The following is a 13,699-nucleotide window of genomic DNA, read 5'->3' as shown; positions in this document are numbered from 1 at the left end:
AGAGTTGACAACATCTCGCTTGACTATCGGCGCCGACCTCATGCCCCCTAGAAAGCCTGCGGAAAAGAAAAGGTATGTACAGTCGCCGTTAAAAGTAAATGGAAGGCGACTTTGTCAAAAAAATTAATTTCTTTAAATCTAAAGCATAATGGTCCATGTTTGTTGGTGGACAGTGCAATTCGCGCAACCACAATTAGTCTGCACATATGTATTCAAGGATGCATGAATTAAGGGGGGGGGGGGGGGCGTAATTATTAAATTTTTCGTTAATATTGCCTTCCATTTACTTTTGACGGCACCTGTACGTATCACTGCATCCACTGGTATACGTTGCACGGACACCAGCGGATGTGGTTTTCCTCTGTGCTGAGCCTGAGCTCGCTCGAGCTGCACGCAAAAAGAGAAAAAAGCTGTGCAATGACGTCGCGCCCACGCCTGCGTAAAGAGAACAAAAAAAAAAAACGCGACGAGAACCCAGGCAGTGCGTTTGAATCGAGTGCAAAGCGCCGCGTTGCACGCAAAGAGGAAAAAAAAAAGCTGGGCGCACCCTCGCGCAACGACAAAAACAAAAAATGCGACGAGGGCCGAGGCAGTGCGCGTGAATCGAGTCCCTGCATGAAACCAAAACCGAAACTTCCCTAGAGTCGCTTTGCAAACGCTAGGCGCCGCCAGCGCTGCTTCAGCCGACGGAAGTGGCGTGAAGTCACGTGATCGCACTCTTGGTCGTCGTCTGCTCGAGTGCGTCTACGGGATATGGTTTGGCAATACGCAGCCCGGCGCACCCGTACACGGTGCGCGTGCGGCTCTACCAAAACAATCCATCTATGCGTGCCCATTTTTGCCTTTAGACGATTCAGTGAAGCATGCAAATGTTTCTCCTAAGTCACCGATGTATTTATGCAGCGGAACGCACGGTTAATGCGGAGACATAGAGAAGAACTCGGCAAGTACGGGAATCCAGCGCAACCAATTGAAAAGGAGCGTTAGTTCCTTCGGAGCGGGCTAGAGGTCGCCACCGCAGTCACATGAAATCACAAAGAAAACAAAAGTCGTCCGCCCGGCGCGCGGGGGAGGAGGAGAGAAGAGGGAGGGCGTCTTGTCGCTACTTTAGATTTTTTAGGGGCTTTAGTTGGACTCGCATTGCCATGCGCATCATGGAGGAAAAAAAAATAAGGAGGGAGCGTGACGTCACGCAGCCAGTGTTCGCAAGCCGAGTGTTTACGAGGCTGTTTTCTCTCCATGGTTTTCTCCCTCAGTTTTTCGCTCTCCGAGTCTGTCCTTTATGTTTTGATTCTGGTACGTTTTAGTGCGCGCGTATGTGCGACCCGCGGCGCGGGCTTCTACAGCAAGGAGGTTGATCTACAGTTAGTCTGCCGCGCTGATCTGCGCATGCGCGCGCGCAGCGGGGCTAGATTTTACCGCACGCTATCACGTGGTGTGATCACGGGGGGGGGGGGCACACTCTTTTTTTTTACTATATCTTTACTTGTTAAGACTAGGCTTCAAGGTTGTCGCCGGCCGCTCCCTCCTCAGTTTTTTTTCCTCCATGATGCGCATAGCCAAGTCACGGCCATGGCCTTCTCTTGATCAACGTTACTAGAACCTACTCAGTTTCGCAGCTCCCCATACCGCCCAGCGGAGGAGAGTGTCCCAAGCGGCGGTCACGAGAACTAACAGCGCTGCAGTCGAGTTTTGCTCCCTGCCGGGCGCGTCGTCTGCTACACGCAGCGCGGAAGCGTGGAGCGGCCGGCACGTATGAGGATTCGGCGAGCTGCATTCGCGCTCTACATGGCTGCAGTAAAATAATACTTCCATTACGGCAGCTTTTGCTTCGAAGCTGCGCGTTATCTTCGAGAACACGCTTGTGTGATGCGAAATTAGGCTGTTAATGTGAAAAAATTGCCAAAACGCTGCAATGACTGTCCGTGGAGTCATCGTTGGGATGCCCGCTATTGCATCCCGGTGCAAAGCAGGTCAGCATGAAGAGGCCCGATGTCACAAAATACTAAAAAAAAGTTCAAGGGCCACTTTGACGATCTAAAGTGCGCGAGGCGAAAGCCTTTCCACGCAACTTTGGCCGTTGGCACACACGAGGCGGCTATGGGGCGACTTGGTTTGGCTAGCCATGACAAATTGGGTCGAGACTAATTAGTCATGACCCATGAATAACTAGTCATGATTGATTAATTACGAACTAGTTATGTCCGGTTAATGACTGGCTAGTCATGACTAACCAGTCAACTACTAATGGCTGGTTAATGACTAACTTGTCATGACTGCTTGATAACTAACCAGTCATGACAATTAGTAATTGGTCATGGTTAGTCATGATTAATTCGTCATGACTAACCATGACTAATGGCTAACCAGTCATGACTAGCCATGACTGGTTAATTACTAACTAGTCATGACTAACCATTAATGACTAATTGGTTCATGACTTGGCCCATGATTTCCTAGTCATGTCTGGTTAATGAATAGCTAGTCATGACTAACCAGCGATGACAAACCAGTCATGACTAGTCATGACTAACCAGTCATAACTAGTCATGATTGCTTAATGACTAACCAGTCATGACTGCTTAATAGCTAACTAGTCATGACTAACCAATCATAACTAATTGGGTCATGACTAACCAATCATGACTAATTCGGTCATGGCTAATTAGTCATGACCCATGACTTTCATGACTAGCTAGTCGTGACCAACTAGTCATGATTGGTTAATGACGAACTAGTCATGTCTGGCTAATGACTAGCTAGTCATGACCAACATTACTAGAACTTGGTTCTAGTAATGTTGGTCATGACTAACAAGTCATTAACCAGTCATAACTAGTCATGGCTGGTTAATGACTAACTAGTCATGATTGCTTAATGACTAACCAGTCATGACTAATCAGTCATTAGTCATCCATGACTAATGGCTAACCAGCCATGACTGCTTAATGGCTAACCAGTCATGACTGCTTAATGACTAACTAGTCATGACAAACCAATCATGACTAATTTGGGTCATGAATAACCAATCATGACTAATTGGGTCATGACTATTTAGTCATGACCCATGACTTACTAGTCATGATTGGTTATTGACTAACTAGTCATGACTAGTTGGTTAATGACTAGCTAGTCATAACTAGCTAGTCATGACCAACTAGTCATGATTGGTTAATGACGAACAGTCACGTCTGGCTAATGAATAGCTAGTCATGACCAACATTACTAGAACTTGGTTCTAGTAATGTTGGTCATGACTAACCAGTCATGACTGGTTTGTCATCGCTGGTTAGTCATGACTAGCTAGTCATTAACCAGACATGACTAGTTAGTCAATAAGCAATCACGACTAGTTAGTCAATAACCAATCATGACTAGTAAGTCATGGGTCAAGTCATAAACCAAATAGTCATTAATGGTTAGTCATGACTAGTTAGTAATTAACCAGTCATGGCTAGTCATGACTGGTTAGCCATTAGTCATGACAGATTAATCATGACTAACCATGACCAATTACTAATTGTCATGACTGGTTAGTTATTAAGCAGTCATGACAAGTTAGTCATTAATCAGCCATTAGTAGTTGACTGCTACTACTGACATAACTAGTCGACTGCTTAATGACTAACCAGTCATGACCAATGCGTCATTAGTCATGGTTAGTCATGACTAACCAGTCATGACTAGTAATGACTGGTTAATGAATAACTAGTCAATCATGATTAACAGGTCATGAGTGATTAATGACTGACCAGTCATGACTGGATAGTTAGTCAGTGACCAATCATGAGTTAATGGCTAGTTGAAATGCCAAATGAGTAGTAAGTGACTTCAAATGCCAAAGGCCCTGCCTGGTTCGATTCTCAGCCTCGACAGTTTTTTTTAGTGACGCCGAAACGAGGACACATCTGCCGACACGGCTGCTAACGACAGTATGAGGCATTAAAGGCTTTCGCCTTAAAATTAACCGAGTAGCAGACGATACAAAACGGCTGTCGCGAGCGCTCTCTTTAAAAAGGGCGCAACAGGGCCAGCGAGCCGCACCGAGCGGCGACGAGGGAGCAAGACTCGATCGCAGCGCCACTAGTTCGCGCGACCGCCACTTGGGACAGCTCTCCGGGCAGAGCTGTGAAACTGAGTTTGTTCTAGTAACGTTGCTCTTGATCGCTGTACTCTCGCATTTTCGGTGATGTCTCGCGCTGCTTCGCAGCAGAGAGCACCAAGCAAAGATGATTTGCTCACCAACTTAGCACAGTTGGGTTTCTCCGGTGGGTGCGAGATGGCGCCACGGGTACCATTGCTGCGATGTCTTTCAGTTTTGGATCGTCGTCGCCACATACGATGGGGATTTGCAAATAATTCTGACTGAATCAGGCAAGTACCCCACCTAAATGTAGTATAAAACAAAACTGACCACCAAATGCAACCTCTGTGCGAAATTTGAGCCCGAACAAACGCGCGGTTAAGCCGAGAGGATTTTTTTTTCGATTTTCTCTGATTTACGCAACACGCGATATACGAGGGGGTACCCAAAAGAATCCTAACTAATTTTTTTGGTCGGCAAAGCTTCTGTGGTACCGCGTTTTGCCACTAGGAGCGCATAGAACGAACATTCCACAGTAAGCCGAGTGCCGTCGCTGAAGGAGGTCAGACTAGTTTAGGTATGGTTTAGGCAGAGTTTTAGAGTGAAGACTATTTTGTGTGAATGTCGTTTTTGCAATGGCTGATTTTCGTGAACAGCGTGCGCCGGTGAAATTCTGATTTTTGCTCGAAAAAAGTGGAACGGAAACTCTTAAAGGGATACTGAACCAAACTTTTGGAGCTGCTCTTTTGCATGTAAACAACAGCTTGAGTGCTAAAATTGATAAATATGAGAAGCATTTTAGCGAAAAAGGCGGATAACACGCTTTTTTTCGCGATTTATTGCCGTATCGTTGCACCTGGCGGCCGCCTGTGGAAGCTGTGACTAGACGTCATTACACCCGTATGCCCACCGTTCCCGCAGAAGCACGATTGCCATCGCTACTCGCGGCTTTTCCATGTCTGTCGTCTGCTCACAGCATAGGGTGCGTTCCAATACTCCCAAGTAGACGTCTACTTAGGCGTCTTGCCGGACAGCGGCCATTTTGAGACTCGTTCCAATTTTCACGAAGCCGTCTAAGAAGACTGCTTCGCCGAAGTCCACATCGATGCAGGCTAACTTCCTGTCTAAAGATGGCGGAGCAGTTGGTGCAGTGAGCCGTGCTCTTGGCGGGCACTGGAGCCCGGAGACGCACCATCTTTCAAGTGTCAGTCATTCCGTTAAGTTGATTTTTATAGGAACTGGTGGCAAATAAAGCCGTCTTTGTGGACCTATGATTATATTTGTGAATCGAGCGAGAGGAAATCGTGCGGGTGAGATCGTCTGCTATGCAGGTGAGATCGTCTGCTGAAGCGGTAGCGATGAACGCACCATTATTGCAGAAAAAAAAATAAGAACTAGCAAACTACTAACAGCGCGTTTTTAACTTGTTTTATTAAGAATTTTTAAGAATATAGGAGTGCAACTATTCCCAAATGTTAGTTCAGTTTATCTGCCGCAAGGTGGCACGTGAAGTAGACACGTTCCAATATGTAGACGGCTTCCTAGACGTCACACTAGACGTCTTGTCGGACGTCTAGAGAATTGGAACGCACCCATAGAGTTAATACAACCAACTGCTCACGGTGTACACAATAATGTCAAAATGTTAATCGATGCTGTCTACATACCATAACCGTATGCACGCTTACGTCCGCTAAATGCAGCTACTTTTTCCGGACCTTACGCCATTTGTAACATTCTCACTTTTAAAACAGAAACGCGACGATGTTCAGACTACTGGCGCCATCTGGTGGTTAGGAGGGGAAGCATCGTTGTCAACACTGAACTACATTGAACTAAACTGAACTACATTGTCGCAAGTTTTCTCGTGCATTGAGGGCTCACCAAATTTCGGTGCTTGTAACGAAACTTTTTTTTTTTGCAGCATCGTTCCCCGGATATGCTTCTCGGAAGCCGATGTCATTGTTCGCCGCGGACGCTGGGCCTACTGCTCGCCGCCACGCCGCTGTAGGTTGACGTTGAAGAGCTGCTCCAAACGGCCCTTTTCAGGGCCGCTTCATTGCTTCCTGGAAGATTGCGGGCATCCAATCTCGCGGCCGTGTTCCCTCTCTTTGTCGAAATCGGCGCCAGACATCAGAACCCGCGCTAGGCCTCGTTGCAGGGTTAAACGAGTGCAGTGTGGCTTTAGAGAAGTTATGACTTGCGCTTAGTCAAGCTATATTATTCACCCAGTGCCATGGGCGTCCGGAGGGGGGGGGCAAGGGGGGGCGGCTGCACCCCCCTGGAAAATCACTCACTCGAACCGTGAGTGATGGCCGCACGCTAAGGGCGGTGGTGCGCTCAGCCAAAAGGGTAAAAGAAGCCCCGCTTCCACGCTTTGGGTCACATCTGCGAAATGCTGCGTCCGGGCGCGCGTCGTTCCGCCGTTTTCAAACCACACTATCGTTAGCTCTGTTGAAGGGCGACCTGTTGCAGACATACAGCGGCACCGGCGAGCGTGTGTTTCGAGCCGCCTTGAGATGGGTGTCTGTTTCTTTGATCTCTAGACAGATAGCGACACGGAGGCAGACAGTGCACAGTGTCGTGACCGTACTTCTGACCACGTGGGCCCGATCAAGCAGCCCCCCTCAGGCGGTCTGGTTGGGTGAGCTGCGGGCGATGAACGTGACCTATGCGGGCGATTTAATGCCACCGCATTTTTTTTCAATTTGGAAACAGGTTTTGTTCTGGAGAAATTACAGCTGCCGTTGCGATTCACAGACCAACGGCCCTCGATAGATTAGACGAGGAGACAGTAGAGTAGAGCTGTGCACGGGCTCGGGCCGGCCCGAAAGCCCGTACCCGGCCCGGCCCGCGGGCCGGGCTCGGGCCTTGCGGAAGTCTATTCACCCGGGCCCGGGCCGGGCTCGGGCCACGGTATATTTGTCTCGGAATGGGCCGGCCGGGCTTCACGATCGCGATTGCTCCTGCGTGGCTCCAGCCTCCCTACTGTTGCAAGGTTCGAAACTAATCTGCAGGAGCGCCGCACTTGCCTCAAGCCGTCATCAATGGACGATTTGTTGTTTTTACATAATAACTTGGAGTGATAACTCTCTACATGCGCCGTGTTTGCATATACTCACTAATTTTCATCTAGACCATGAGAGCCGAGCATTTTAAAAACAATGAAATAAACTGATTTTCCTTAAATGACCTCTTTCTGTTTCATCGTCACTTCAATTTCAGTTTTGCAGGTCGGGCCGGGCCCGGGCCGGGCCTTAACTCGGGCCGGGCCCGGGCGGGCTTTGGTTACTTCAGTGTCGGGCCGGGCCGGGCCTCCGTCAGTACTGTAGGGCTCGGGCCGGGCGCGGGCTCAAATTTGCGGCCCGTGCACAGCTCTACAGTAGAGCTCCACTACTATTCACGTATTCTCAAGCGCTAATCTATACCTAACACATAAAACCCACACACTGCAACTATACATTACAAAAGACACTCAAATGCCGTCATTAAAAAAAGTTTCTCTTTTTTTTTTTTTACAAAAAAGTAACTTCACTGAGAATGCGAGTTACGCCTAGAAAGCGTCCGAAATACGCCCGCCATCTAGCGGACAAAACCTCTGCTGAGACCATCAGCATTCCCATTTTCCTTTCCCTTTCGATAGCGCACTTCAAAATTGTGCTCCTGTAGTGCGAGACTCCAGCGCAGCAAACGTCCATTTTTTGGAGACATGTTGCGGAGCCATGTCAGTGGGCAGTGATCTGTCTCTATCACAAATCGTGAGCCTGCCAGGTAGCACTGCAGCTTCTGTGTAGCCCACACTAAACAGGCGCACTCTTTCTCCGAGGCGCTGTACGCCTCTTCACGGGTAGTGAGTTTTCTGCTCACGAACAGCACGGGGTGTTCCTCTCCGTTCTCGTCGTGCTGGCTCAGAACCGCCCCCATGCCCCGTTCACTCGCGTCGCACTGGATAATGAAGGTGCGGTCGTAGGAGGGAGCCTTTAATACGGGCCGGCTGGTCAGCGCTCTCTTTAACGCGAGAAAAGCTTATTCTTTTTTGTCGCTCCAGTTTACCTTAATCGGCTCTGTCTTCCTCAAGCTGTCCGTGAGCGGACTCGCCATCTCCGAATAGCCTGGAATATAATGCTGATAATAGCCAGCCAACCCGAGAAAGGCGCGTATGTCAGTTTTAGTGGTTGGCCTGGGATAACTGCGTATGGCAGCAACCTTGGCGTCCAGCGGCCGGCGATAGCACCTTCCAATAATGTGACCAAGATACTCAACCTCGGCCTTCCCAAGCTGACACTTTTCTGCACGGACCGTCAACCCCGCCTCTCGTAATCGGGTCAAAATATCGCGCAAGTGATGCAAGTGAGCCTCCCAGCTGTCAGAAAATACTGCAATGTCGTCCAGGTAGGGAAGCGCGTAGGCTTCCGCCCCTGCCAACACCCTATCCATTAACCGTGAAAAGCAAAACGGCGCGTTCTTGAGCCCGAAACTCATTACGAGCGGTCGAAAAGTGCCGAGGGGTGAGATAAAGGCAGCGCAGCTTGAGGCCTTGTTCTTTGTTTTGCCTGGCACGACTCGGGAGAAGGGTGGTGCTCTTGCCTTGCCGGGGTGGGGGCATGGTGCAGATTTGACCACTAATGCTCTACCTGAGACCCTTGGCCTGCAGACACCGACCCTTGGATCACCCAGGAAACAGAGGACCTGCCTGGCTGATGCGGCCTCTTCAGAGGACAGCGAGGAGCTGTAACCCCTTTCGAGGCCTCTACCTGGCGGCGGACGAGCTGTCGTGACCGTACTTCTGACCACGTGGGACCGATCAAGCAGCTACCGTGAACATTCATCGAGGCCGACAACCCCGCGACGACCATGGGAGGTGGGATGCTTGGAATGCCCCTCAGCTGTCGTGACCGTACTTCTGACCACGTGGGCCCGATCAAGCAGCTACCGTGAACATTCATCGAGGCCGACAACCCCGCGACGACCATGGGAGGTGGGATGCTTGGAATGCCCCTCCGAGCCTCAGCGGATTAGTGTAGCCAGAATGCCAGGGGCCATTGTCAGCAATAACCCCAGCGAAATTCCTTGATCGGAGGTATTGTCCGGGCGACCACAGAGGAGGCTACGGGCCGGCGCCGGTCACGCTGGCGGATAATAGAAGAATTCTGTGGCCCCGACTCGCGTTCTGGGAAATCGGCGGGGAAGCAAGTTTATTCACCTGCTGGAGGACTTCGGGAGATTCCTTTCCCGCAGGGCTGGATGAGGCGGCAACTCCCCCTCTCATCGAACGAACTGCGAGAGAGAGTGGAAAAGCTCGCACCTGCCCAGCCGTGGGCGGTAACAAGAACGTCCCCTTCGGTCCATCGGATTGGACAGTGCTCGTCGACCATTATTCCCCAGCCAGGGATCTGGGGAAACCGGACGATATTTAACTCGGCCGTGAGTGTGGCCGAGAGAAGCCTGCTAGCTCCAGTCGACTACGGTTGACGAAGACGTTCCCCTTCCACTGAGAGCCATTCTCAGTCCTGCTTTGTAAATAATGTAAATAAGTGTATAAAGTTTTCGTTACCTTCCTCTAAACCCAGTCTCCCATACTCCTCGTCCAATCACCGGTCACCGGCCATGCTACCCGGGTCGCAACAACAGGACATCTTGTTTTCGACTTCGTTTCGCCGGCCACCGATGAATTCTTCACGAGGGAAGGACAAATCAGCTGTGTCCACCCCCGCTTTGTCGGGCTGCTTCGGGGCAAGCGGGCGATGAGTTGGCGCCGCCGCCGCTCGCTGTCTCCTCCGATCCACGGGAGAGCGCAGTGCGGAAGAAGCGCCGCTTTCAGAATCTTCGGCAAAGGGGATTAGCTGCTTTTGTTCACGGCGACGCAGTCTCCAGAGGCGCCCCCATACCAGCGTTCCTTGCGTCTTCTCCGAAAACCAGCGCCTTTGGTCAACGCAGCCCGACGGCGCCTGCCTGCACTCGCTTGTCACTAGCTCTGGCTGGGCCTCAAATCACAACAGCGCCCATGTACTGTGCGATGTCAGTGCATGGTAAAGAGACCCAGGTGGTCGACATTATCCGGAACTCTGTACTACTCCGTCCCTCATAGCCTGAGTCGTTTCGGGGCTCTGAACCCCATAAAAGCACAAAAACAAATTTTCCGACCGGAGTGGCGAGTGTCCCTTCCCCTCGGAAGTCGCGCGGAAGTAAGCCCTTGCACGTGTGCCCGCCGCTGTGTTTGTGCTTCGGTGCTTTTAGTGGCCGGTTGTCAACGAAGCTGAAAACAACCAAGACAGCGGACGAGAAAACGACGAGCGGCGAGCAGTGTGTGTGCGGTTGCTCGACTGTGCGGATGCGCGAGCAAGATGGAGCGAGGTGTATGAAGCTGCGAGCGTGCATTTTTCTTGTAAATAAGTTTTCGTTGTATATATAGTCATCTTCTGTTTTCGACGTACGCGTTCAACCGTTTTTCCAGTCAATGTGTATGATGAGTGTGCACCGAGAGCGTGTAATGAAGCACAGAAATGAATTTATCTTCCGCGTAATCACGCAATTCGCCCAGAAAAATCCGAGGCGCCTACAGTTGCAGTTCAAGGAAGACGGACTGAGTGACTGTAGTTGCGTGTTTGTGACCATATTGTGCTGTGTGCTGGTCATCAATCCGGGTGAGTCGAGAACCCGTATGCAGCAAGACTGAGCACTCTTCTCCACGAAGTGACAGTATCTTTTTGCATTTTTTATTAATTTTGATTGTTTCTTCGTTGATAAACTCCAATGTATCTCTCCTAGCCACGCTTTAATTTGCTGTTTGTAATTTTTCTTTCATGTGTGTATTTAACTTATTTTTATTTATATATAAATAAATAAATTAACTCCGCAAATAGTGCCTTTTTGCTACGAACATACCCCCCCCCCCCCCCCCCCCTCCGGCGCCAACAACCAATGGGGCCCCCCCCTGCAAAAAATTCTGCGGACGCCCTTGCCTATTCCTCAACCCTCATACTCTCCCGACCTTGCCCCGTGCTACTTTCTTTGTTTCCTAGAATGAAAAATTAGGTGAATGGAAAGCGTTTCGCTGATGTTGCTGAGGTGAAGAAAAAACGACGGAGGCACTGTCAAGCATCACAAAAGATGAATTTAAACAATGTTTTGAAAAAATGGAATGAAAGATTCGACAAGGGTATCATTGCAAGTGGGGAATACTTTGAAGGAGATTGAAGGTCTGTGCTTAAAATGTGAACAAATAAGTTAAAACAAAAATAAGTCCGGTTTTTTTTGGGTACCCCCTCGTATAAGATGAAGAAAACATGACTGCACAGTTTTCATGAACTTGCATACCACCGCAACTTGATTCCGACGAGGGCAAGACAGACATGACAACACGTCGCTCATAGTCAGGCATGGACTATATGTCAGCACAAAGTAAAACAAAAAGTAAACAATTCACACAAGACAAAATCAGCTCAAGCACCCCAGCATGGCTCTGTCCATTCATTGAACTGTTCACGTTTCCCCACTCTCACCCACTGCCTCATTGTGCGCTCGAGCCACAAAGCATTTTTGCGCGTATCGCAACCTGACAGTGGCAGAGTGGGCTAAGGCTGTGGGCATAGGCATTCGTCGCTAGCCACCAGGATCGAACACTCGATCTGGTCTCATAAAAGTGAACGTTTTGTGCTGCAGCTTGCACAATCCTTGTATTCTTCCTGCTTTCCGCGGTCGCTCATCTGCCTCGGTCAGGCCGCCGACCATGTGCGCATACGGGGAGCAAGCCTCCGCATAAAATTCTGAGTGCTCGTACCTAGACGGCCTCTTAATAAGTGCCGGCTCAGCTAATTCCCCATCAGCGACCTCAAGATTTGCTTTCCACCTGTTGGGCAGACCCGCAAGGAGATCGCTGCATGGGTAGTGACTCGCCCTTATCAGCGGCAGTGTAACTTCGCTCCTCTGAGGGCATGGAGTGAAATCGCCATCGCCGCTGCTCAGATTACACTCCTCTACCGCCAAGCTTGTCGCAGCGTTACCTGAGTCTGGGTTTTCCGAATCGGAACAGCCTCGCTTACTCAGCTGTGCTGCTGCCTTCTCTGACGCCGCTGTGAGAGTTGCGCATGGTGTTTGACCACACATGGCGCTTTCACCAAACCCTGTCGGGCATACCGACGCTTCACTTGGCAACAAAAGGTCGCACTGGGCAACCTGGTCGGCCAAGCAGTTCATGTTGCGCTCATCAGTGCCACTATCCTCGCTAATAACGAGCTCGGCTAGCTCGTTATTAGCGAGGATATATCGTTATTAGCGACGACATCTCGGACCATGTCTGAGATCTCTTGGAGCAGCTGTTCTCGTTCAGTGTACTGCTCCTCCGTTCCGGATCTGCGATGAAAGAAATGCGCGGTGCGCGCGAGAAAAAAAAAATGCGGCAGTAGTTGCGACAGTGTTAGCGTGGGAATACATATGCTCAGTACGCATACATAACTTGCCACTTACTTCCGAAGGTTGGCTCGGTCTTCTTGGCGGAAGTAGCCCACCAACAGCTCTGTTCGGTCCTTGATCGCACGAAGCGTTAGTTCGCGCCTCAGGACCGCTGTCCAGTTTTCAGGGCACTGCAATGGATTTTGCGCACACACTTCCTGCAGGAGCAACAAATCTTCATCAATTCGGAAGCGTTTCCGCAGCCTCAGCTGCGATGAATTCGCATCGCTGGCGGAAAAAGCCGACGAGGAGCTCAGCATGCTTGACTCGCTGGGGGCAGCCATCTTGTTCCGCTGCCGGGGGCCGTCTCGCTGAGTTCGCTTTTTCCGAGAAGGGGGAGAAACATGGAGGAAAAAAAACTAGGAGAGAGTGCGCTCAGCCTCTGCAAGCCATCCTCCTCTGACGCCGCTGCCGAGGGCCCTTTTGCGCACTGGCTCTTGGGAAATAGGCCCTCCTCCACACTTACCAGACTGCCAACCAGCGGTGTTTTTTAGTGAACGTCCGTGCTCCGATGTAGCGCAGAAGCGCAGCGCCTGTGTTGCAGCTTTGGCGGAATGCGTACCGCATAGAGTTTCTTACTATTACCTAGAGGGAAAGCTGGCAACCCGTCTATGGGAGTTTGCATGGCGACCCCTCGAGACCACTTCAGCCACCATGAGCGCTCAAAGCATCATGGGGCGGTGAGCTACTTGTTGCGGAACTGCGACTTTTGGCCAAAAAATAATAGAAAAATTAAGCTGTTTGATAACTACAAACGTCCTAATATTCAATATCTTGTGTAATGATTGCAACTAACGAGCAGAAAAGCATTTAAGTGCAAAGTTTGCCCAAAATAAGAGACGACTCGCTCTCCTATTGGCCAAGTAATGAACACTATAAAAACTAATATTTCGTAATTAACAGGCGCATTTTTAAAAGTAAATATGTTTTCAAAAAAAGTTGTTGCTTAGGTACTTTAAAAGGTTTTTAATGAAATTTCGGAAGAGTAAAACCTTTATTGGCGTCGTGTGTCGTCGCGTTTTCACTACTATGGCTTTTGCACACTGCGTTCGCGCGAAAGTCGTTTGCGCACACACGGACAGCGTTTTTGGAATGAAACCTCTTAGTAATGACACTCCGTGTTCCTGAAAAACTACAACTGTCCCGCAACAAGTAGCTCACCGC

The sequence above is a fragment of the Amblyomma mixtum genome, chromosome 3 (assembly GCF_055824585.1).
Source record: "Amblyomma mixtum isolate Tamu chromosome 3, ASM5582458v1, whole genome shotgun sequence".
Lineage (NCBI taxonomy): Eukaryota > Metazoa > Arthropoda > Arachnida > Ixodida > Ixodidae > Amblyomma > Amblyomma mixtum.
This window is presented reverse-complemented; position numbering follows the sequence as displayed.